The 21,482-nt window shown below is 42.9% G+C and overlaps 2 long non-coding RNA genes across 3 annotated transcripts; both read right to left on the minus strand.

The window, feature by feature from the left end:
• Positions 1-4,328: 4,328 nt before the first annotated feature.
• LOC111095259 lies at positions 4,329-9,921 on the minus strand. Its single transcript, XR_005357183.1, has 3 exons — positions 9,509-9,921; positions 5,767-5,880; positions 4,329-4,990 (listed from the first exon to the last, which is right to left on the minus strand). It is a non-coding gene; the product is annotated as an uncharacterized LOC111095259 (long non-coding RNA).
• Positions 9,922-16,420: 6,499 nt separating this feature from the next.
• LOC119871236 lies at positions 16,421-20,835 on the minus strand. Of its 2 annotated transcripts, none has more exons than XR_005357185.1 (3): positions 20,758-20,835; positions 17,444-17,674; positions 16,421-16,718 (listed from the first exon to the last, which is right to left on the minus strand). It is a non-coding gene; the product is annotated as an uncharacterized LOC119871236 (long non-coding RNA). The 2 variants fall into 2 exon arrangements; XR_005357184.1 differs by having other exon boundaries at positions 20,564-20,810.
• Between the last annotated feature and the right edge of the window lie 647 nt (positions 20,836-21,482).

Genomic DNA, 21,482 nt, shown 5'->3' on the forward strand with positions numbered 1-21,482 from the left:
CAGGGGGTGGGGGTGTAGAGGGAGTCAAGGTGAAGGTCTAAAACCTAAAAGTTTAGCACAAAGGCAGATAGATTTAGAGTGGAAACATTGATGACACCACTGACATCTGACCTTAGATTTGTTACTGAATATCTCCATGCTTCAGTTTCTTCAGCTATAAAATAGGGATATATAATAATAATTCTTATCTTAAAGAGATTGCTGGATGATGGGTTATTATGATAGATGTAAAGTGCTTAGCATGGTGCCTGGCACAGAATAAGTACTAGATGCAGAGTCGCTATTTCAGTTAGGTGGGAATGTGGGAGAGCAGATGGGGCTTCCAGAGAAATGGCCTCAAACACTGGGAGCTGGTTGCTGCTTATCTTCATGGCCTGGCAGTAGGTCTGTATGGGTTGGCTGTACTAAAGGGTCAGGCCAGAGGTGGATTGCTCAGTGTAACTGTCGGTGAGAAAAAGAATCAAAACACTTTTTAATAATTGACGTTATATTTTTTTGGCCTGTTTTCTAAACTGTTAAAAGAAAAAAATCTCATTCTTTTCTTTGTGACAGGTTGTATAAAAAATCCTTAAGTCGAATCTGAGGTGGCTCAAGAAGAACCAAAAGGTGCCTTCTCACGCTGAAATCATGTCAAAGAAGAGATGAGAAACTGTATATATAGAAAGGGAGAAGAGGTGAGAGAATTATTATTACTGGAACATGAAATTTAGCTCTGAGCTTCCTGGTCAGTAAGGGAGGAAATATGTGGATGGAACATGTTACATAGCCCTCAGCACGCAGGCCAGTTCTTCATGAGAATGTTGTTTTCTCTGTTCTATTGTTTTTGTTGTTAAATTCCAATGGATTGCTTTGGTCACACATGAAGTATCCGTGGCCACCAGTCTTTTCTGATTTTCCAGAGTCTGTAAACTTGAGAAAATCAACCACTAAGAATTTATTGGGCCTTTTCTAAGAAGTGTGTTATGTCTTTCTAATGGGCCTGCACTTTCACTTCTCTCGATCTTCAAACAGCAGCAAAAGTCGTCTTAACATGTACATTGGACCATGCCTTGGAAGTTGAACCAAACTCTATGGTGGACCATGTCACCTTGCATGGTGTGACTCCAACGTCAGCTATAGGCTCTGCCCTGCTCCTGCTCTGTTTCACTGCTTCCTCTCTTCTCCCTTTTGCACCTGACCTTCCCTTGGCCTGGGATGCTCTCTCCCCATTTTCACTGAGATGTCTCCTCTTGCCACCCGTTGCCTTCTCAGCCTTCACAGGTGGCAATTTCTAAAGCAGATTTCATCCCTGTTTATCTCTCTCTCTCAGCTTCTTTTTTTGCTTCTCTAACTGGCATTGGAACAAGCTATATTTGGTAAGATAAGATGAGGAAATAACTTTATTTTTCACCTACCACAGCTTCAAACCTGCTTGGGAAGGATTTGCCAAGGATGATATTACAAGCAAATCCTGTGGCTTTTGTGGTAAAATTTGAGTATTAAGATCATCTTGTTTTTAGATGAGTTAGTCCGGTCCAATGTAATGTGAAAACTTCAGTTCCTCGTCAGTTTAAGGTATTTTCCATGCTTTTAGGTTCAAGCTTGACATAAGGTTCTGTTGACCAGTATCCCACTGCCCAGGGACCAGAGGAAATAGAGGTTTGTGGTCTGATCTATTTTCCACCTTCTTCTATCTACTGCCTGCTGGACTTCCACTGGCATTTCAGCCAGACTGAGAGTGGAATAAGAGGCACAATAAAGTCTTTTTAGGTAGCTGGTGTGGTTTGCAGTTCTTTGATGGTCAAGTGTCCACTGTCAATGTAGATAAGCAATTGCTGTTTCTTCCTTGACACAAGCCCCCACTGGTGGTCTCCTTTCTGTCATTCTCACCCCAGGGTGGGGGTACCCTCTGGCTCCCCTCCTGGGAATCACTGTTCCTTCCGTTCCTTCTCAGAGCTTTACCTCACACCGCCTCTATCTGCTAGGGTGGTGGCACTCCACTGGGAAGTCCTTTTAAGACTGTTCAGCCCACTTTGCCCACCAGAAGCATTAGGCACCTTGTCCTGTGACACTCCAGAGGGCCAGGTCACTCCCAAGGCAGCCGGCTTCTCCTTTTGCACTTTTTCTCTGATCTTTGTGCACCAGGATTCATGAGAGCTCCCCTACTGTCATCATGTTCTACTCTCGTGCCATGGCAGCACTGGGGACCGGAGAGCCTTCTTACCACCTACCTGCAGCTTTACTCCTTAACCTCTAGGTTTCCCTCATCTGTGTAATTTGGGAGAAACAGGTGGACTATGGGTCATAGGACCAAAGACTGGTTTTAGCTGCCTCTTAGACAATCCTGAATGATAAGTCTATACCTTTATACCTTCATTAGAATTTTCTGGGGGAGTTGAGTGGGTCTTCTTTATCACTTATTCTCAGTTTGAGGCTTTGAGAAAACATCCCAAATTCCACCTGATATTTTATTACGTTTATGTAATTATTTATTTTTATCAGGAGCTCAGCCTAAGGAGAGAGTGCTGAGCTACCAGGTATAGGAGTAGCTAATTAAAGGATAAAGAACCAAAGTTTAAGCAAAAGGGAAGCCTTAGAGATGGTGATGGGGTCCACAAGAGGCTAAGCCAGAGCAAATGCTGCCTCCCTATATCCCATTTCCACCCCCATGGAATGGCATCCTGGTGGAGGTCATGTGGGTTACCATTGGCATGGGGGTTGTCTGGTCCTAAAAGGAGCCCTTAACAAAAGGTTCCTGCAATTTTATGGATGCTGGTGGAGGGAGGAGGAGGGACTGTAGGGACAGGGAGAGGAAAGGGGGGGGGGGGGAGGGAGTGGTAAACTACTGGGTACCCAGAGTGAAAAAACTTGTCTTCAAGGTTTTCCCTTTCCTTTCCCATGAGGTTGGTTTGGCAGAGGTACCTGAGGATCTTGGATAAAGAGACCTAGGAATGAAAGTGCTTGGCTAGGAAAGCAAATACATGGAGTGTGACCAGAGGGGCCAGAGTCCTTGACTACATCTCCTTCAGAGGCTGCACTGCACTGGCTGTCCCCAGGCAGGTGTGAGGAGGGCAGCTGTCTGCCGTGAGGCCTGCCAGGTAGGGCCTTTGGAGTTGCCTGTGGCTGGTCCTGAAAAATCACACATACTTTTTAAACCAGGAGCCAGACTCTTCAATGTTATTTATGCATTTATTATCTTTCTTCTCTGGAATGATGCTGGTTTCTCTAGTACAAAACACAGTGCCTGGAACATAGTAGGTATTGATACATGTTCACTGAGTAAGTGGAGGAATGCCGGGCTGGTGGGCTACAGAGAGAAGACCCCCTAGTGGCCTTCACAGAGTTACATTTGTTGAAGTCCCAGTGTCTCCTCTGGCAGCTCATGCTTAACCTCCAAGAGTCATTTATTACTATTAGAGGAAAGAAAACTGACTCTGATGGGGGGCACAGGGGAGGCTTCAAAGGCGGGGCATGGCTTGAGTTAGTGGATCGGTTATGGATGGGATTTGGAGAGGGGAACTCGGAAAATGCCATTTGGCTCATAAACTTGACGTCAGACTCGCCCACACTTACTAGAGCCATCTGTCTTGATATCTCCCACTTCCCCAGCGGAACACTTAGAGCATGCAAATATCTGCTGGCAGCGCGCTGCTCCCCACCAGCACCAAACAGGGAGGGAAAAGAGAGGGTGGTATTTTGGGACTCAGATCCTGAATCTCATTTAGTCCACTCTTTTTTCTGGCGTGGACATTTCATTTCCTTGGGCTGTAGATCAGTGCTTGTATTTTTTTTTTCCTCCAAATCATTTTTACTCTCTTTCATCCTCTGTCACTGCTTCATGCTTCTACTGGATTTTAAGCTTCTGTTTATTGAATGGGGATGAGCACACATTCGGGTTTGTACAAATGCACAAAGAAAGGAGATTTGCAAATGCGTGACAGTCGTCATTATATTCTAGGAAACTTTGATCCACACAACCTATGAACCTTAACCCTCCCGTCCTTGACTATGGGGGTGGTGAGTGCGCATTGTTCCCTAAGCATTTAGCCATTTGAAGAAAAATCAAGCAAAACCCCAGGATCATAGAATCCTGGTGTCAGAGAACTTTTAAATTCTACCATATGTTAAAGGCAAAATTTATCTCTTGGGTAGAAAGGAAAATGCTTTGGTAGGCCTTTCAGTTGAAGAAAGCAAGCCCCCTCCTACCATCTCCCACCCACCCTAGGAGTTGCCATTGGATGGGTAAGGATGAGATCAGTAGACACTGGAATACACTTATGTGGTAAAACACGACAGATTTTTTAGTATCAAATTGCAGACAAGACAAGAAGTTGTCAGGGGCCCAGGAACCTCAAGTAGGGCCAGTGGAGGAAACCAAGAGATGCTGCCGGCTGCTGACACACAGGGAGGAGCCACAAACTGTATATTTCTAGGGTTTGGTATCTGACTTCTAATTTGAAGTTGTTTTCTGCTCTATGCTCCAAATATCTTCTGCTACTCCCCAAAATGTCAGTAAAAATCTGCTCCACACAATTGTCTTGTGTTAGGGGCACTCTGAGGAGTAAATGCAGACTGGAATTCTGTAAGTCAGAGGGTTCAGGTGGTATGGGCAATAATGACACAGGCATTGGGGTGAACTGACTCAGAAGCAGACAGGAAGGAAGGAAGAAGAAATCTGCAAGGCTGCTTCATCTGTAGGAGGAAGGTGGCCATTGAAGGAGTAAGAAGAACCTGATTTTGACTTTACCTTGTCTGTGAATTCCATCTTTCAAACATCCATACGCTTGATGAAATGCTTTCTTGATTGTCATCCAAATCATTGATACAGAGCAGCGACAGACCTGAAGAGGCTGCTGTTTCTTGGGGTTGCAGTATCAGAAGCCACCTTTGGAGACCTACAGCCATGTGCCAATTGGAATCCTTGGGTCTCCTAGTACAAACTATCCACTCCGTGTCTTCACCAGGCCACACTTCTCCAGAAGGACATTTTGATATATCTTTTCCGATGTATCTGGAAACCAGAAAGTCCAGGTCTGATGAGTTTTCTATACTTTCTCAATTAGGAACCACATTTGAAATAGGAATAGATCGATCAGATATGACTGATTTATCATAAACACGCTACATCCCTTTGGCTGTTTTTGATGTTCTGAATGGTCGCAAACCTGATATCTAATAGACTTCTCCTCTGTCAGGGCTGGACGTGACTGCAGTGATGGATCATCTAATCCCACAGCCTCATTTTGTAGAAGGCCCTGAACTTCTACTTGGCTAAGGTCATATGGCTGGTAAAATGTAGGGAATTGAATTGAATTTGTAATAAACATATCCTCCCCCAGTTTTCTTCTACATGCTTTTTGGGGGTAGAAGATGTGAATGTACTCTGTAGCTGAACTGCGGTCTTTTTATGTTAGCTTCTGAAATGTGCATGTACTGTTATTCCAAACAGAAACTAAACTCTTCTAAGGACAGATACTTCTATTATTTGTACCAGAGGCCAGGGGTGCTGCTGACCATCCCATAATGCACAGAACTGTGCTCTGCAGCAAAGAATTATCCAGCCTCAAACTCCTGTAAGAACAGGTCTATTATCATTTGTATTGTGTTCCCTCTTTGTATCCTGTATTAAAGAACTTTGCAGAAAACATTCAGTTCTATGTACCTATATTCAACTGAAGTTATTTAAGATTTTGCTTCCAAGCAATTGTAATTCTTCAGTTCTACAATGATGAACTAGGTCATTTCAGATTGATGTTTGGACTGAGAACTAGAAAAGCAAACAAATACCTATAAGAAGGTCCTGGAGAAGTTCATAGGGAGGGAGAACCTGTGGGTCCAAGCTCTGTGATAGGAGGGCCAGGAGAGGTGAGCTCCCTGTTGAGAACAGCTTTCTCCCTCATCCTGAAGGAACAACAAAGCGGCAGAGAAGTGAGTGGGCTTTGGCAGTCTCAGGGACTGGGGGCTTTTGGTGGAGATCCTAAAGGGCTACGTTCTAGGAAATGGTTCTCAATGGGGGTAACTTTTCTTCTTCAGGGGACACCAGATGTCTGGAAACATTGCTGGTTGTCACAACTGTGAGAATACTACTAGCTTCTAGTGAGTAGACTGCATGGTCAGCTCCCACAACAAAGAATGATCTGGTCTAAAATGTCAATAATGCTGAGGTTGGGAAGTCCCAGTAAGAAACCCTTACTAGGAGTGGAGAAGAACTGGAAAAAACCATCCTTCATAAAGACTGAAGGCCAGCTGAATCTCTGAAATCTCTGGTTGGATTTTTAGCCTAGGTTCCTGACAGAAGCCAACATGAATCTTCCCTGGAGGAGGATAATACTACCAAGAGTCTCAAATATACACAAGCAACTGAATGTAAGGTGGGGAGGAAGGGCAAGGGACAGAAACCAAAGTCAAGGGGTCTACGTTGGGAATCCCTGGGTGGCTCAGCGGTTTAACACCTGCCTTCAGCCCAGGGCATGATCCTGGAGTCCTGGGATCAAGTCCCACATCGAGGTTCCTGCATGGAGCCTGCTTCTCCCTCTGCTTCTCCCTCTGCCTGTGTCTCTGCCTCTCTCTCTCTCTCTCTCTCTCTCTCTGTATCTCTCATGAATAAATAAATATAATCTTTAAAAAAAAAGGGGGGGTCTACGTCCTGGTATTGTCCAATGGTGAAATGTTCATTTAACTAGACTTTAATTAGTTAAGGATGTGTGTGGTAGTCTTTAGAGTAACCGCTGAAAGAATGGTGCTAGGTATAGTATAAATTATATGCATAAGATATATATTATAAATTATGTATGCAAATTATATATACTTAAAGAATATGTTATAAATTGTATATGTAAAATATATTTAATAAAGAAGGAAATTGAGTATTTAATATATCCAGAAAAGTAGCCAGAACTCAAAAAAATAGAAAAGAAATAATATGTAGAATCAAGCCCAAGTATATCAGTAATACATTAAGTGAAATCTACTATTCCCACTAGAATGCAAAGATAATCAAAGTGAGTAAAAGAAATAAAAGAACTGTGATTTTTTTTCAAGCTTCCTGACTCTGAACAGCAAACTGCCACAGAAGAATAATATTTATAATGGCTAACGTTATACTGACTGATTTCTGTTTAAACCCTTTACATGTCATCTAACCTTCAAGGTTGGTCCTATTACTTTCATCTCTTTATAGTAGAAAAAACACACTTGCTCAGTGTCACATGGTTAGTATGTGACAGAATGAAGATTTATTTTACTTCATTTTTTACAAAGATTTGTATATATTTATTTACTTTAGGAAGAGAGAGAGAGAGAGCAGGGGAAGGGCAGAGGCAGAGGGGAGAGGGAGAGGGAGAGAATCTGAAGCAGACTCCGTGCTGAATGAAAGCCTAACATGGGGCTTGATCTCAAGACCCTGAGATCATGACCTGAGCCAAAACCAAGAGTCAGATGTTTAACCAACTGAGCCACCCAGGTATCCCCAGAATGAGGATTTAAATCAGGCTCTTTGGACTTGTGTTCTTATCAACGTTGTTAAATCAATTGAGATGTTAGTTAAAGGACGATCCTTTTTTTTTTTTTTATGGCATTTCTGGGAGAGTTTCAACTGATGGTATTTTGTCCCACAAGTAACTAAATGATATTTTTCATGACATATTCCCTTATTATTTTGTTCAGATAATATAACAACTCTCACTATTTTCTTTTCTTTCTCTTTTTTTAAACACAGTTATCTTGCATTTTATTTTGCTCACAAGTCTACAGGCCACCTGCATTTCTATGGCTCTGGGAGGGGCTTAGCTGATCTTGGTTGGACTCACTTCTTGGGTCTGTAGTCACAGGAAGCTTAGTTAGGCATTGTTTGGTTTAGCATGGCATCAGGATATGTCTTGTCTGGTTCATGTAGCTTTCCAGTCGAGCAGACAAATCCAGCCTTATTCTTGTAAAGCAGGCTGGAATTTAAGAGAGTGAGTAGAAGCACCCAAGGCCTTGGGGCCCAGAATGGGCTCATCTTCATTTCTGCAGCATTTCATTGGCCAAAGTAAGTCTCAAGGCCAGCCTAGATTCAAGCATAGGGAAGCAAAGTCTACCTCCTTAGACAAAGTGCTAAAATGTCACATTGCCAGGAGCATGTTTACATGTAGGTGTGAAAAATCAAGGTCTTTAGGGCAACCAGTCTACTACATCAGCATCCTGGCAGAAGTGATTGGCTCTGTGACTACTAAATCAAAGGAACTCGGGTAACAGCAATGTGGTAATCTGGGAGGATGACAATGCTTGTTAAGTGATAGCAAAGCAGTTGGCAGATTTTTTTCTTGTGGTATCTTGGTCCCTATGCTCCTTTTGGGCCCATTTTCATAGAGGACTCTTTGGTTACAGACAATAGAAATGAACTCTTCTTGCCTGAAGCAAAAAGAAAATTTACTTCAAGGACATGAGGGGATATATGGAATTGACTAGAGGTTTGGAGAAGCAGGATCAGGAATGAAAGCATTTCTGGAGGGAGTTGGGGTGTAGAAGTGGCAAGAATAACAAAATAGTGGTATTTGGAAATTGCACTGGGATACTGCATTTCAACCATTTGCATTTCAGGGGTCACTTTATTCAAAGTTCAAATTTCAACAAGACAGCATCTAATTGGCCTAACTTGGGTCAGATTCCCTCCCCATGGTTAGGGGATTGCAGGACACTCCAAGTGACATTCCCACCAGGTATAGTCAATGGAAAAGTAATACCCAAAAGATGATATGGACACAATTATCAGAGGAAGGCAACACAGATGTTGGGCAGCCAAGAATAGCAAAGATCCACTACATCCTTTTAAAAAGAATTCCAAGTAGCTGTACTATGAGTAATTTTTCAGAAAAGACATTTAAAAATGGAAGAGTACATATATAGGGACAAAAGAACCGGGAAGAATTATAATAAGATATAAGTAATTTTCTGTGAGTTGTGGGATTTGGGTTAGTTCCTTTTTTCTTTTCTTTTTTTTCCTACAGTGTGTATTTGTTACTTTTTAAATAAAAAAAATAAACTTTATCCTTTAAGATGAATAGAATGAGGAAGGGAGTCCCTTCTGATGGTCTGAGGACATAATCACTAGCTACTCTATATTAAAATAGGAGCATATGTTTCCCCTAAAATGAAACAACCAACTTATACATTAAACTCTAAACAGAAACAAACAAACAAAAAGACCAAAAAAACCCAATGTCAAAAGAACTCCCAATTTGGAAAAGACTTTGCATGTAGGTTGGGTGTAGAAGGAAGCGATTTCCCTCCATTTTTCTGGCTGGCAGTTCTTTTGGGCTTTGGTATTTGTTTCACCAATAAGGTGTTTCAATATTCCTCCTCCGCAAAGGGGCTGTGCTGGTATGAGATGCTACTGAAGACTCTGGTCTGCCCAGACAGGTCTCTGCGAATGGGACCTGTGCGGGGAGAGGATCCTTTTTTTTTCTGGGTTGGAAAAAAGAAAAAATATAGAGCCTTTGCCCTGCAGGGATGATAGAACACAGTCTTTCCTAATCAGAGGGTCACTCACCTCGGCGCTGTGTTGGGAAGAATCATCATCTAATTCCAAGCCTCAGGCTGGGTCATCAGATACACTGTCTTCTCCCGGCCCTTCTCCTAGCTTCTCCTACCAGTTTTCGTGATCCAATTTCTCTGCTCCCTCAGACCAGCTGAAAAGGAGGTTATGAGCTCTCTCCATCATTCGTCACTCTCCTAGGCCCTTCCTCCTTGGCAGTTTTCCCATTTGGGGTCTTTTTTCTCTTCCTCTCACTGTTTCTCCTCCTCTCCCCCACAACCTCTGTATCTCTGGGGGACTTCTGTCTGTGCCTCTGGGCCTTCTTCTTTCTATTTAGCTCCCAGAACCCATTCTGGGATTCTATTTTCGTCCATCCATCTATCCAACTGATCACGGTTGAAACCAGGAGTGCAATCAGTCCAAGCCGCCGGAGGCATCGGCTCTGGTTCTGCCCCATGTTGCTTTGTTTGTGGGCTATTTTCTGTTTCCCGTCATGCTCTAGGAGAACTGCCTGTCAGTGTTGGGATTGTGCTTTTTGTCCTCCTGCCAGCGGGCCCCGCTTAGGAAACTGAGATTAGAAAAGATGGGACGTTTCAGAAAAAGGAGACTGTGCTATCTCGGCATTTCCTTTTCCAATAGCAGATTTCTTATGCTTTGATAATTCCAGAGTGAGAACACAAATTGTTAAGTGGGTTGAGGGGGAGGGTTCTAGTCAGAGATAACGCTTTCTCCTTTGAGTCTCTTGGGGCTCCCTGTACCCTGCTCCTGGCTCTCATCACTTGGTGCTGATATGGTGTCTGTACACCACGGCCTTTCACCCCAGCCAGGGGGCTCCTAGAGCCCAGGGACTCTGCCTCCCAGGCTCTTGTGCCCAGTAAGTGATCAACACGTATGTGGATTCAAGATCTTTTTCTCCTCCGCGAGATTGGTCTTCAAGCCCAGCCACCCACCAAAAATGTCCTGACATCCAATGTGGTTGCAACTGATTCCACCTGAGAGGACAACCATGGGGTGGGTGATGGGGGCCGGGGAAGGAAGAGGTGTAGGCTGGAAGAAGGAGGGCAGCATAGGGCCCCAGAGGGCAGGACTGGAGTTAACGCTGCTAAAGTAGAAAGAGTAAAGGAGCCCATTAGTCCTTCCATCTCAGAGGACCGGATTGATCCTTTAAAATTTCTCCACGTTCAGGGATAATAAAAATGTTAATAGCAGCTAATAATTGATGCTAATACTACCATGCAGGAACTGTTCTAAAAGCTTTGCATTTTCTCACTCCTTTTGTCCTCAGAGCAATCCTAAAACATGCATTCTGTTCTTGCCATCCCCATTTTACAGGTGAGGCAATGGAAGCTGAGAAGTTGGGCCGTGGTCACATGGCTAGTAAACGCAGCACACGGAAATCGTGAGTCCAAGTAGGTGGCTCCAGAGCTTGGTCTTGTAATCACTGCACTCCTGGTGATTCCCAAATGTTTGTCTCTAGGACCCACTTATCTCCTGAGGGTCCTCTAAGTGCAGCCTTCCTGGGATGACTAGAGACCCGGACACTTGGTCCTGTCTCTATGCTCCCCATGGTCATGTAGAACTGTCCAAGGATGACACTGCAAAAAGGCCTGGGGAGCTGGGGCAGTGGGGGCAGGGGGGAGATGAAGGAATGGGGAGGTCCCTCACACAAGCCTGCTTTTCCTCCTCCCCTACCTCCTGTGTTTTCTCTCTCAGCTAGCAGCACTTCATTCCAACTAGTGTAGGCACCCAGGAGGCTATGAGTTTTCTTGTGCTTCCTGTGTCCTCGCTTTCTGTGTCACCATGACTTGCTCCTCTGGCCTCTTCATGCTTCTCACATCCTCCTGTAACAAGGACTACGAGTGCCACTTTTGGGTCCCTTCAGCACTCTCTGGGGCCCCAGTAGCAGTAGCCTAAGGGGCATCTCCACCAACTAGGGCAGCATCTAACCCACACGGGTTACAACACAGACTGCTGCACCCCTGCCCAGATTCCCACTTACTGGGCCTGGAGCATGGCCTGGGAACTTGCCTAATGCCACATCACATGCCTACGTCATTCACTTCACTTCATCTCATCATGTGGGCATTTTGTCATCTCACATCATCATGAGAAGACAAAAAGGGTTAGATGCAATATGGTATTTTGAAAGAGACTGCATTCATATAAATTTTATTACAATATGTTGTTATAATTATTCTATTTTATTATTAGTCATTGTTAATCTCTTATTGTTCCTTATTATAAATTAAACATTAACATAAATCAGTATGTGAAGGAAAAATCATAGTTTATACATAGGGTTTGATACTATCCATAATTTCAGGCATCCCTAGGGATCCTGGAATGCATCCTCTTCACATAAGGGGTGACTGCTGTATGTGGGAGCTATTGTTATTGTAGGGTCAGAGCTAATGTCTGCAGAGGTCCTGTTGGTGGCAGGGTCTGACTTCTCTGTAGGTTAATCCCTGAGAGTCTGTGCACGGCCTGGCTGCTGCTAGTCACTCCCACAGACAGAGCTTGCTCTTTGGTCTCACTCTCCTTCCTGCCCAGACGGGGCTGGCCCCTCTTTTTCCCTGGCCTTTTGCCCTCTGGATCTAACTTCTTTAGAAGTGCATGGGATCATGTGAGACATGAAATTCCAGTATTGCAGTGGGCAGCTTCCTTCAGGGGATTCCTACTAACAGTGCTATTGATCCACTAGGAATCTTGGCTGGATAGGATCTGCATCTCTAGTCTCTGCAGCTGGTGTCCCAGCCATTTTAGGGGGAAACTTACTGCCAATTGCCCAAGTGATTATTACTGTCACTGTCTGTGTGCTCTTTTGCTGCCAAACCAGTGGGAGAAGGGCTTGCGGAGCTAAGAGAAAGAACTCACCTTGTATTCAAAGAAACTGCAGTTGCAGGGTTGTTTCCCAATTTGCTCTTATGTGAAAATTCAGGTAAATATGCCACACTTTAAAATGAAACTCAAATATCCAAAAAAAACCCTGGAGATCTTCACTGATTAAATCCTCCACCCCCACTCCAAGCCAGTGGACAACTCCTTGGGTGTCCTGGGAGGCTCCTGTTCCCTCTTTATTGGAATAGGAACTTTGGAGTACATGAACTCTGAGGACTTGTCCTTAGAAGTCCTGAATCCTGTCATTATGGGAATTTTGGCTGTTCCTAATTAACCTTGACCTTGTTCTCTCTGTAGCCTCAGGCTAAGCCTGCCTGCACAGGGAGCTTAAAAAACCCGCAAGATATATTACAGCTGGGGAAGAAGGAGAGGAGTCTGGCTCTTAGGAAAATCAATTTGGATTCAGCAAATATTTGTTGAGCTCCCTACTATATGCCATTTCCTGTGCTAAGTTCACCTACAGATACACAGATTCTTCAGTAAGGCCTGTCATACATCAAGATGGCCCTGTAAATAAGTAAATAAGTAAATAAGTAAAGCAATTAGATAGACAACTGGACTCCATTTGTCAACATGACCCTCCAGAACCAGTTGCTTTCTTTGCTATATTTAAATTGAATTTGCATATTTGATTTAGTTTCTTGGGCCTTCGGTTTACTCTGATCTCACAATTTAAACATTTGCTTTTAGACTGAAGACATTTCACAAGATGGTCTCTTATTTAAATATCTTAATATGACCTAACGAAGAGGCCCAAATAACAGAAACCAGAATCTAGCCACAGAGCCTCAGCCCAAGTCCATTGTAAAAGCCGGTTGTACGTATGACTTTCTGCAGTGAAGGGGATATCCCTGGGGATAGAGATGAGATCCTGTACTCTCTGGTGGATCGTTGCTGGGCAGAAGGTCAATGCTCAGTAACATCTGCTGAATTTGGGATCTTTCTTTTCTACCTAGAGCATCTCCTGGAGAATATAACAGTGAGAGGTCAGATGTTCCTCACCCACTTCTCAGATCTAAGGGCACCACCTTCCTCCCTCCCTCCCCGTTCTATACAGCAGCCTTGTTGCCCTTCCCACTGTGGGTTTGGAGGGAGCAGCTGCCCTTGTCTCCACCCTCTGTTTGTGTGCTAGGCATCTGTTCCATGTATCTGCCTTTTAAAACATAAACATTTAGAGTTAGAAGAAAGATCATAAGCTTGGAATTCTTGTTCACAACTTTTGGGCTCTCATGGTGGTGGACCACAGCAATTTAGAAGTGAGTTACTTAGTAGAATTTAACCTTGACAGAGGATGACTGTTTGGGCTGTTATTTAATGTTATTAAATATTGCCCCAATTTAACAGAGGAGCCTCTTTTCCCAACCTTATCCTATCATCACTCTCAATGTCCTCTGGGGAGGGTAAAGGGAAAAGTGGTTTATAGTGAACATGATGTTTTATGTTGTAGACTATGGTACATAGTAGGCACTTAACTATGTTAGTTCTCCTCTCTAGATAAAATGGCATTATCCTGAAATATGGTCTTTCTATAGTGTTTCTGAAACAGAGGTTCTAATCTTAGTTCATGAGCATGGATGGAAAAGGACTGCACCATTATTTTCATTTATTGCTAACTGATTTTTAGGATGTCTTTCAGTGATGAGTGGGAAGAACACACCAGATTACTATCAAGCAACACTTGTGACATTGTCTTTAGAAATACTTTGATATTCTGTTGTAATTGTGGCAGATATCCTGAAATATCATTTATACTTATTATTCATTATACTTATTTACTATTAGTTCTTATTAGGCCCACCATTTATTTCAGGCATCAATAAAGAAGCACATATGTTACTTAATCTCAAATTTATGTTTTTAAATATTTTGTTAACTATATTTCAATATAAGGTGCTTCTTTTATAAGTTTATGCATTTTTTTATATATATTAAAGAACATTATTCTGAGAAGGGCTCCATAAGATTCAACAGACGGCCTTAATCTCAGCACAAAGATTAAGGACTTGTTTTCCAATGATATTCTCTGGTCTTTAAATAGCTTGTATGTTTTTTGTTCTATCTTTTCCTCCTTAATGTTGCTTAGGATACTTAAATACCTCCTTCTCTTTCTTGATCTCCCCCAACCTCTCCCTCTTGGTGTGTGCACATTGAAGCTTCAGGGAATAGAGAAAAATGACCTAACTATACCTAACTATATCTACTCTTAACATCTTGGTAAACTCTGAGAAATACTTATTTTTATGCACAAAATTTTATTTTTGAATGCATTTGTAATTAAATGGTTAATCTCAAATTTGTAACATACTTCATCCATTTTTTTTAAACTAGTGAAATATCCTATGTCATCTTAGCTTGAGCTTGCCTCCCCCTACCCTCACCCTGTTAACAAGGTTAAGGATTATACCATTGCTTATTTGTTCTAAATTGTAGCTGACTTTTATTTGCTTTTTGAAAGTAGGTAAATATGCTGCCCTTGGAATGTATTTGGCTTCCTTTGGATCCATCCATTTTTGATTCATATGTATTTTTGGTTCTTGCCTATTTAACACTACTTCTAGTCATATCTTCATTGTTCTAATAGGATACACTTTGGGAGAATTATAGCAGGAAATTTAAATCCCTAACAGTTTAATGGTGGAGTCATTAGTTTTTAAAATACATTGTCTGATTCTCTCTCTCAGATAAGTAGGCTCGAGTGCTCTGATGTTGTGGGAACTTAGGTCAGTCATTGGGGGGATATAAGGCATCTCTCCTCTGAAACTGTACTGTATGGAGGTTAGGGGTAGAGGTAGAAGGCAGCATTTCAGAGAGATGACAAATCAAAGCCAGATAAACCATTGGCATGAATGGCCAATCCCCAAGAAGCTAAGCTAAGAGTGGAAAATTCATATGCTTTTGAATTCAAAGACTTTCACTTAGATCCATTTACTCACTTAGTGACCTGAGAGGGCCAAACTTTAGAAAGCTCAATTTTTCCCATCTATAAAAATAGAACAATGTTAACACCCATCTTCCTGAGCTCGTTGTGTGGATCAAATGGAATAATAAGTGCTCGCTTCGGCAGCACATATACTAAAATCAAATGGAATAATATATATAAAAGTAATGTGTTGGTGTTATTTTGTGATTATTACTGGTTGATATACAAAAAAAAATGTGGTAGATGTTTGGATGAGATACTACAAACTATTCAAATAATCCTCTTTTCCATGAAGACTTCCAAATCTTCCCCGTGGTTAGTTGTTCCTTGTCTTCTCTGTCTTCAAACTACTCTGTTCATGTCACTGTGGTAGCACTTTCCTCTATATTGTCATTTCTTACCCATATCTTTCTCTCTCTCCACCAGACTCTGAGGATAGGCACGTGTGTCATCTATTGTTTTGACCTTAGCACCTAGCACAGTCCCTGGCACATAATAAGTCCTCAATAAGTCAATAAGTAAAGAGACAAAGTAAAGATGTAACAGTTTACAAACTGGCAGAGAAGAGAAGTTGTATACAGATGCCACTCCAGGCGAGTGGGTGACAGTTATGGAGACTGATGGCATGGGAGGGCTGAGCAAAGACAGACAGACTGCTTAATGCTGTAGGGAGAGTTCAGGGAAGACTTCTTGGAGGAGGAAGATTTTGGGCTACACCTTGAATGCCATTTGCGTATCAACTGTGCTATAACAAATATATATATAGATAGAATGATTGCATATATTTTCATACAAGTCTCAAAACTCATTTAAATTCAATGTGTGTAATATTCAACATGCGTGGCTTTGCCTGGTTAAATGAGTCCAAAGAGGGTATTAGAATTGCTATATGGTATTAAGAGAAAACACACAAAGGAAGTTCCTTGTTGTTTCATATATCCAATCATTGAAAACCCAACTGCACATATTAACATGGGGAAAAAAAGCCAAACCAACAAACCCAAACTCTGTTAATTAGGATAATGGCTAACCTGCTGTAACAAAGATACCCTAAATACTATGATTTAAGGAAGATTAGTTTATTGTACTCTAATGAAACATCCCTGAGGTGAGCAACTGAGGCTGGTGGGCTGCTCTGCTTCATGGAGCCATTCATGGACCCAGGTTCCTTTTTTCATGTTATTGCTGTGCATTTCTTAAGGCTTTGTCCTCATTGTGTGATCGCTCTGTGATACTGATCATAGGAAAGGAAATAGAAGCTCTTCAGGGCCAGTGGCTTGACAGTGTTGCAGAAGTTCCACAAGCCATTCATATCCAATAGTTGTACACTTAGCATGTGTAACTAAGCTGTAAGGGAGCCTGGGAAATGTAAGCATAACCTACATTTCCCCATCTTTAATTCCATTCCTATGGAAGAAGGGATATGTGGATTCTCATGAATAACCATTACTGTTTGCCAAAGGAAGACTACATACAACCTGATCAGCCATTTACAAGCATATATAGGGAATTTTAGCAAACATTTAATCAGTCTTTCATTGCAGGCCTAAACAATACATAGGTACCAAACCATCCAGAATCCACAAGGTGGTAGAGGTTCTGGTGGCTTCTCTAGTCCACTTCTAGCTGGAGGATTTAGCTGGGATCTCTTAGGACCTACCCAGAACTTCTTCCTTTCCCCCTCTTTCTTTACATGAGCCTTTGGCCATCTTCATCCAATGCTCCTTTCTTAAAGCTTCTGCTTTCTCCCAGTATCTTGCCTTATATTTGTGTCATTCCCTGCTTCACATGGTCCCACTGCTGGGAAAGGGCATGGGGCAGAGCAAGGGTTTCATATGCTGCCATTAGAGAAGGGGAAAGAAAAAGAGGTCCTCACCAAGGTCTGGCTTGAGGGCCTCAAGGACATTTAACCTCTTGTACTGTGAGAAAGCGTATTCCTGCTGGCTGATACTCTTAAAGAATCTGTGAGCCTTTATTCTCTCTGCATTACAAAGCACAGTCCTTTCTTACAGATAGTAGCAGAGAGAAGGTGATAGAAAGAGGAGAGAAATGCCCACTCTACCACAATGGAAAGAACTGATGAATGAGTGAGTGAATGAGTGAGTGAGTAGATGAATAAATGGGATTTCTACCTTGCTTCTGATTCCCCGTTGTGCAGGGATGCAGCAGGATGCCAGTCAGATGCGATTCCCTCTCCCATGGGGGTCCAGTGTGGAGGTGAAAAGAGCCCCTGAATGAGTTCTTCCAAGTGGCCTGAATTTTACGAGGTTGCTTTGACACCTGTAACTGGGTGACCTTGGTTGGCATGTCAGGTGAGGAAAGGTTCATCTTCCAAATGAGTTTCAGGCTAAGATTTAAATGGTCTGAAAGAGTTAATCAGATGAGGAGTGAGTGAGTGAGTGAGTGGGGTGGAGGATGGGCAGGGGAGAGAAGAACATTCCAGGAACAGAGAAAAGCATCATGAGAACCCCGAGGCAAGAGCGAGTGTGGCCCCTTAATGGAACCAAGAGACATTCACTCTGGCTAGAGAGCAGGAAATGATGGGGTGAGGGCACCCCGGCTGTGTAATTCTCTCCAAGGAGTTTGAACTGCTTCTGAGGGCAAGAGGAAACGACTGGAGAATTTTAAGTAGGCAAGTGATATGAATAGATTTGCACTTTAAAAGAAATCCATCTGGAATCAGAGTGGAAAATAAATTGGTGGAGGGAAAGGGAGAAGGGCAAAGCAGAAGGCCGTTGCCATGAACTCTGAGTGAGAGGATGGCTGGGAGAGGTGGTAGAGACATTGGAGGGAGAGAGATTCAAGATTCCTTGGGTTCCAGCCAGGGGATGCATTGGAGGCTAGGGAGAGCACAGAGGACTTATTTACCTGGGGAATCTATAGAAAGGGAATACCCTAAGACTCTGAGCTCTAACTATATGGTCCCTCTCTACCAGTGGCTGGTAAGAAGAGGTCTTCTCCTGACAACCACCAGCAATGGGTCGTTACAGATGAAGAAATCAAGGCTGCAAGGGACTACCTATTTAGCCCAACATCAAAAAGGCAGAAGTAGAAAAAAAAAAAAAAAGGCAGAAGTGGCTGATCAGGACTCAAACCCAGACAGGCAAACTCACAAAGCCCACATTCCTTCTCTATTGCAACAGTGTCTGGGGAGAAGCCCCAGTGCTATACTGCCTCTGAGTCTGCTTGCTTTACACACCTCCTCCCTTGCACTGTGAAGATCGACTCTTGCCATGTGCTGTGCTCAAAAACTTTGTGGTTTCTTCTCTCTGAGTTACAGAGCACAGTTCTCTTTTACAGCTTTAGTCTCAGGAGGCAGCAGGAAAAGAGTGATGGAAAGGTAAGAGATGTGCCCACTCCACCAAAATTGAAACCTGCAGCCATCCTGGGATTTGGGAGTGGACAGGATCCAGCAAAAAAAATTAAGAATAGAGGGAATGGGGTGCCTGGGTGGCTCAAGAGTTGAGCGTCTGCCTTTGGCTCAGGGTGTGATCCTGGGGTCCTGGGATTGAGTCCCGCATCAGGCTCTCCGCAGGAAGCCAGCTTCTCCCTCTGCCTAGGTCTCTGCCTCCCTCTTGGTGTCTCTCATGAATAAATAAATAAAAATATTAAAGAAAAGAATAGAGGGAATGTAACAAAAGAGGCAAGAGTGGGAGAAACCTCATCCTGAGTCTAGAAAACCATGACCTTTCCCATTTTCTGCTCTTCCCCATGATTCAACCATATGGTGGTGTAGAAAGTGCAAGACTTTGGATCCAGACAGTCTAGGATGTGAATCCAGCTTCTATTTATTAGCGGTGTTGAAGTTTTTAGCCATTTATATTGACTTACTAAGCCTCAATTTTTTTAATTACATCCATATTAAGCATTCTGAGATAGAATAACAAAGAACATACATGGAGAATGATTGATTAAGGCATCTGGTGCATGGTCAGTACAGAGAGCACTGGGTTCCCTCATTCCTGGGTGACCATTGCATTTACCATCCAATGGGGACTCTTGTAAGGAGAAAGGGGATGCTATAATCATTTCACTGGGACAATAGGCAAACACTGGACTGTTCCAGCAAACTGGGACACATGGGGCAGCCTGTTCACACCCAACTCTGTCACCAGAAGCCATAAAGTCATTGCTACACAATTCTGCTCTGGGGTTGTTGGAAATCTTCAGTCTTTTAGGTCATTCATTCATTCATTCATTCAGCAAAATAATGCTGGGTCCAGCACTGAGTGCAAGGGAAACAGTAGCTAACAAGATCCATTGCATGGTACATCTCTTGCAGGAGCTCAGAGTTGCACGAGGAGTCAGGCAGTGGCCCCACAGTGTGATCATCACAAGCTTAGGGGTAATGGCAGGGTATCTGGAGGTGAGGCACGGATGCATGGAATTCAGTGCTGGAAGAGCCCCTTGAGACTTAGTCCATTTTACAAGCAAGGATACAGAGGCCCAGAGAGATAAACTGACTTGATTAAAATCACCTACCTAATAAGGGTCCGACTAGAGCCCAGAAGGTTTTTTCTGATGTATGACACCCAAGATGTTGGTGACACAATTACTCTGGGCAACCAGAGATCCTCCCTGGGCTCCACCCAGTGTCTGTCCCATCTTATCCTCCATGGGGCTCATCTCTGGACCATCTCTGCTCACCACTTCTCTTCCTTTCCGCTCTCTACATATTTAATTAGATACTATGGGAGATGCAGACATTGAATGAAAGAGGTTCTGACCCTTAGGGAGATGAATGAATGAACAGTAAATGAGAAAAAAAAAGACAGAAGAAATTGTTCATTAGAGGTAAAAGCAATGTGCACTGGTGATTTAAGATGATTAATTCTGGTGGAGGAATTAGAGAAGGCTTCTTTTGAAAGGTGGCATTGATGCTGAGCTGGACATTTATCAGAAATTTTTTAAATAGATGGAGAAATGGGAAAGGCAGACTGAGACTAGCATGATCAGGAGCATGGAGAATGGAAACACATTTCCTATTTATGTGATTGTTGATGGGGGCCCAGGATGAGAAATTTAGAGGAACAGTGATGTAAATATGTTGTAAAGAATCTTTAATTCATTTTGAAGGGGCTTCTTAAAAATAACATTAACAAGTAATAAGAACAACAATATTAATAATAATTCAGTGACTGCCACAAGCCAGCCATGCTCACGACCATAGTTGTTTAGATGTAGACCTCATGACAAATATTTGAGTGTGATGTTGTAGCCCCATTTTGTAGATTAAGGAAATATAAGCTTACCTGTTCATCTGAGGTCACAGGGTTGGTAAATGACAGGTAGATGAGCTATTGAATCCACACCCCTTTGGAATAGGCAGAGGCCTCAGAGAAGTGTGGAGCGAGGTGTGGGTATAGGCTTTGCCACCAAAATGTCCTGGATTTGAATCTTACTGATACCCCTTCCCAACCATGTGAACTTGGCTGTGTCAACTTACCTCTCTCAGCTTCACTTTTCCTATCTCATAGGTGGGCATAATTATAGTGTGTATTCCAGGAGTGTTATAAGCATTTAGCCACTGGTTGGCATGGCACTGACCAGTCAGGATGGATGCAACTTATAACCAGTCAGAATGGCCATTATGAGGACTGCCTCTACCCACTTCAGATCAGGCTGTTGTGAAATTTAAGTAGCACTGTGCTTGTAAGTCATTTGGAATGGTACTTAGCACGTTGTGAGCACTCAAATCTTGGTGAGTTAGAGAGTTTAGGGTAGAACAAGAGCAGAGTTTGGAAAGGAGAAGTCAGATGGGGAGAAACTGTGGGATGCATTCTGAAGGACTTGGCACTGGGACATATGTCCATACAGGGACAAGAGGTTAGGAGTTAGAGCCAACAGAGCCAAGTTTGAATTTCTGCTTCTTGTTTGGTGACTAATTTGTGATACCACTTTAGACACATTACTTAACATCTTTGAGCTGAGAGTCCTCACAAGTAAGCAAGATAAAAATAGCCTTCTTTATAGAGTGATTGTAAAGACCACGTGTTATAGACTAAATGTGTGCGTCCCCTCCAAATTCACATGTTCAAATCCTAACTCTCAATGAGAAGTATTAAGAGGTGAGGTCTTTGGAAGGTACTAGATCATGAGAGTGGCGTCTTCATGGTCTCACTGTCTCTGCTGTGTGAGGCTACTTGAGAAATTGGCCATCTGCAAACCAGG

This window comes from Canis lupus, chromosome 3 (genome assembly GCF_011100685.1).
Source record: "Canis lupus familiaris isolate Mischka breed German Shepherd chromosome 3, alternate assembly UU_Cfam_GSD_1.0, whole genome shotgun sequence".
NCBI lineage: Eukaryota > Metazoa > Chordata > Mammalia > Carnivora > Canidae > Canis > Canis lupus.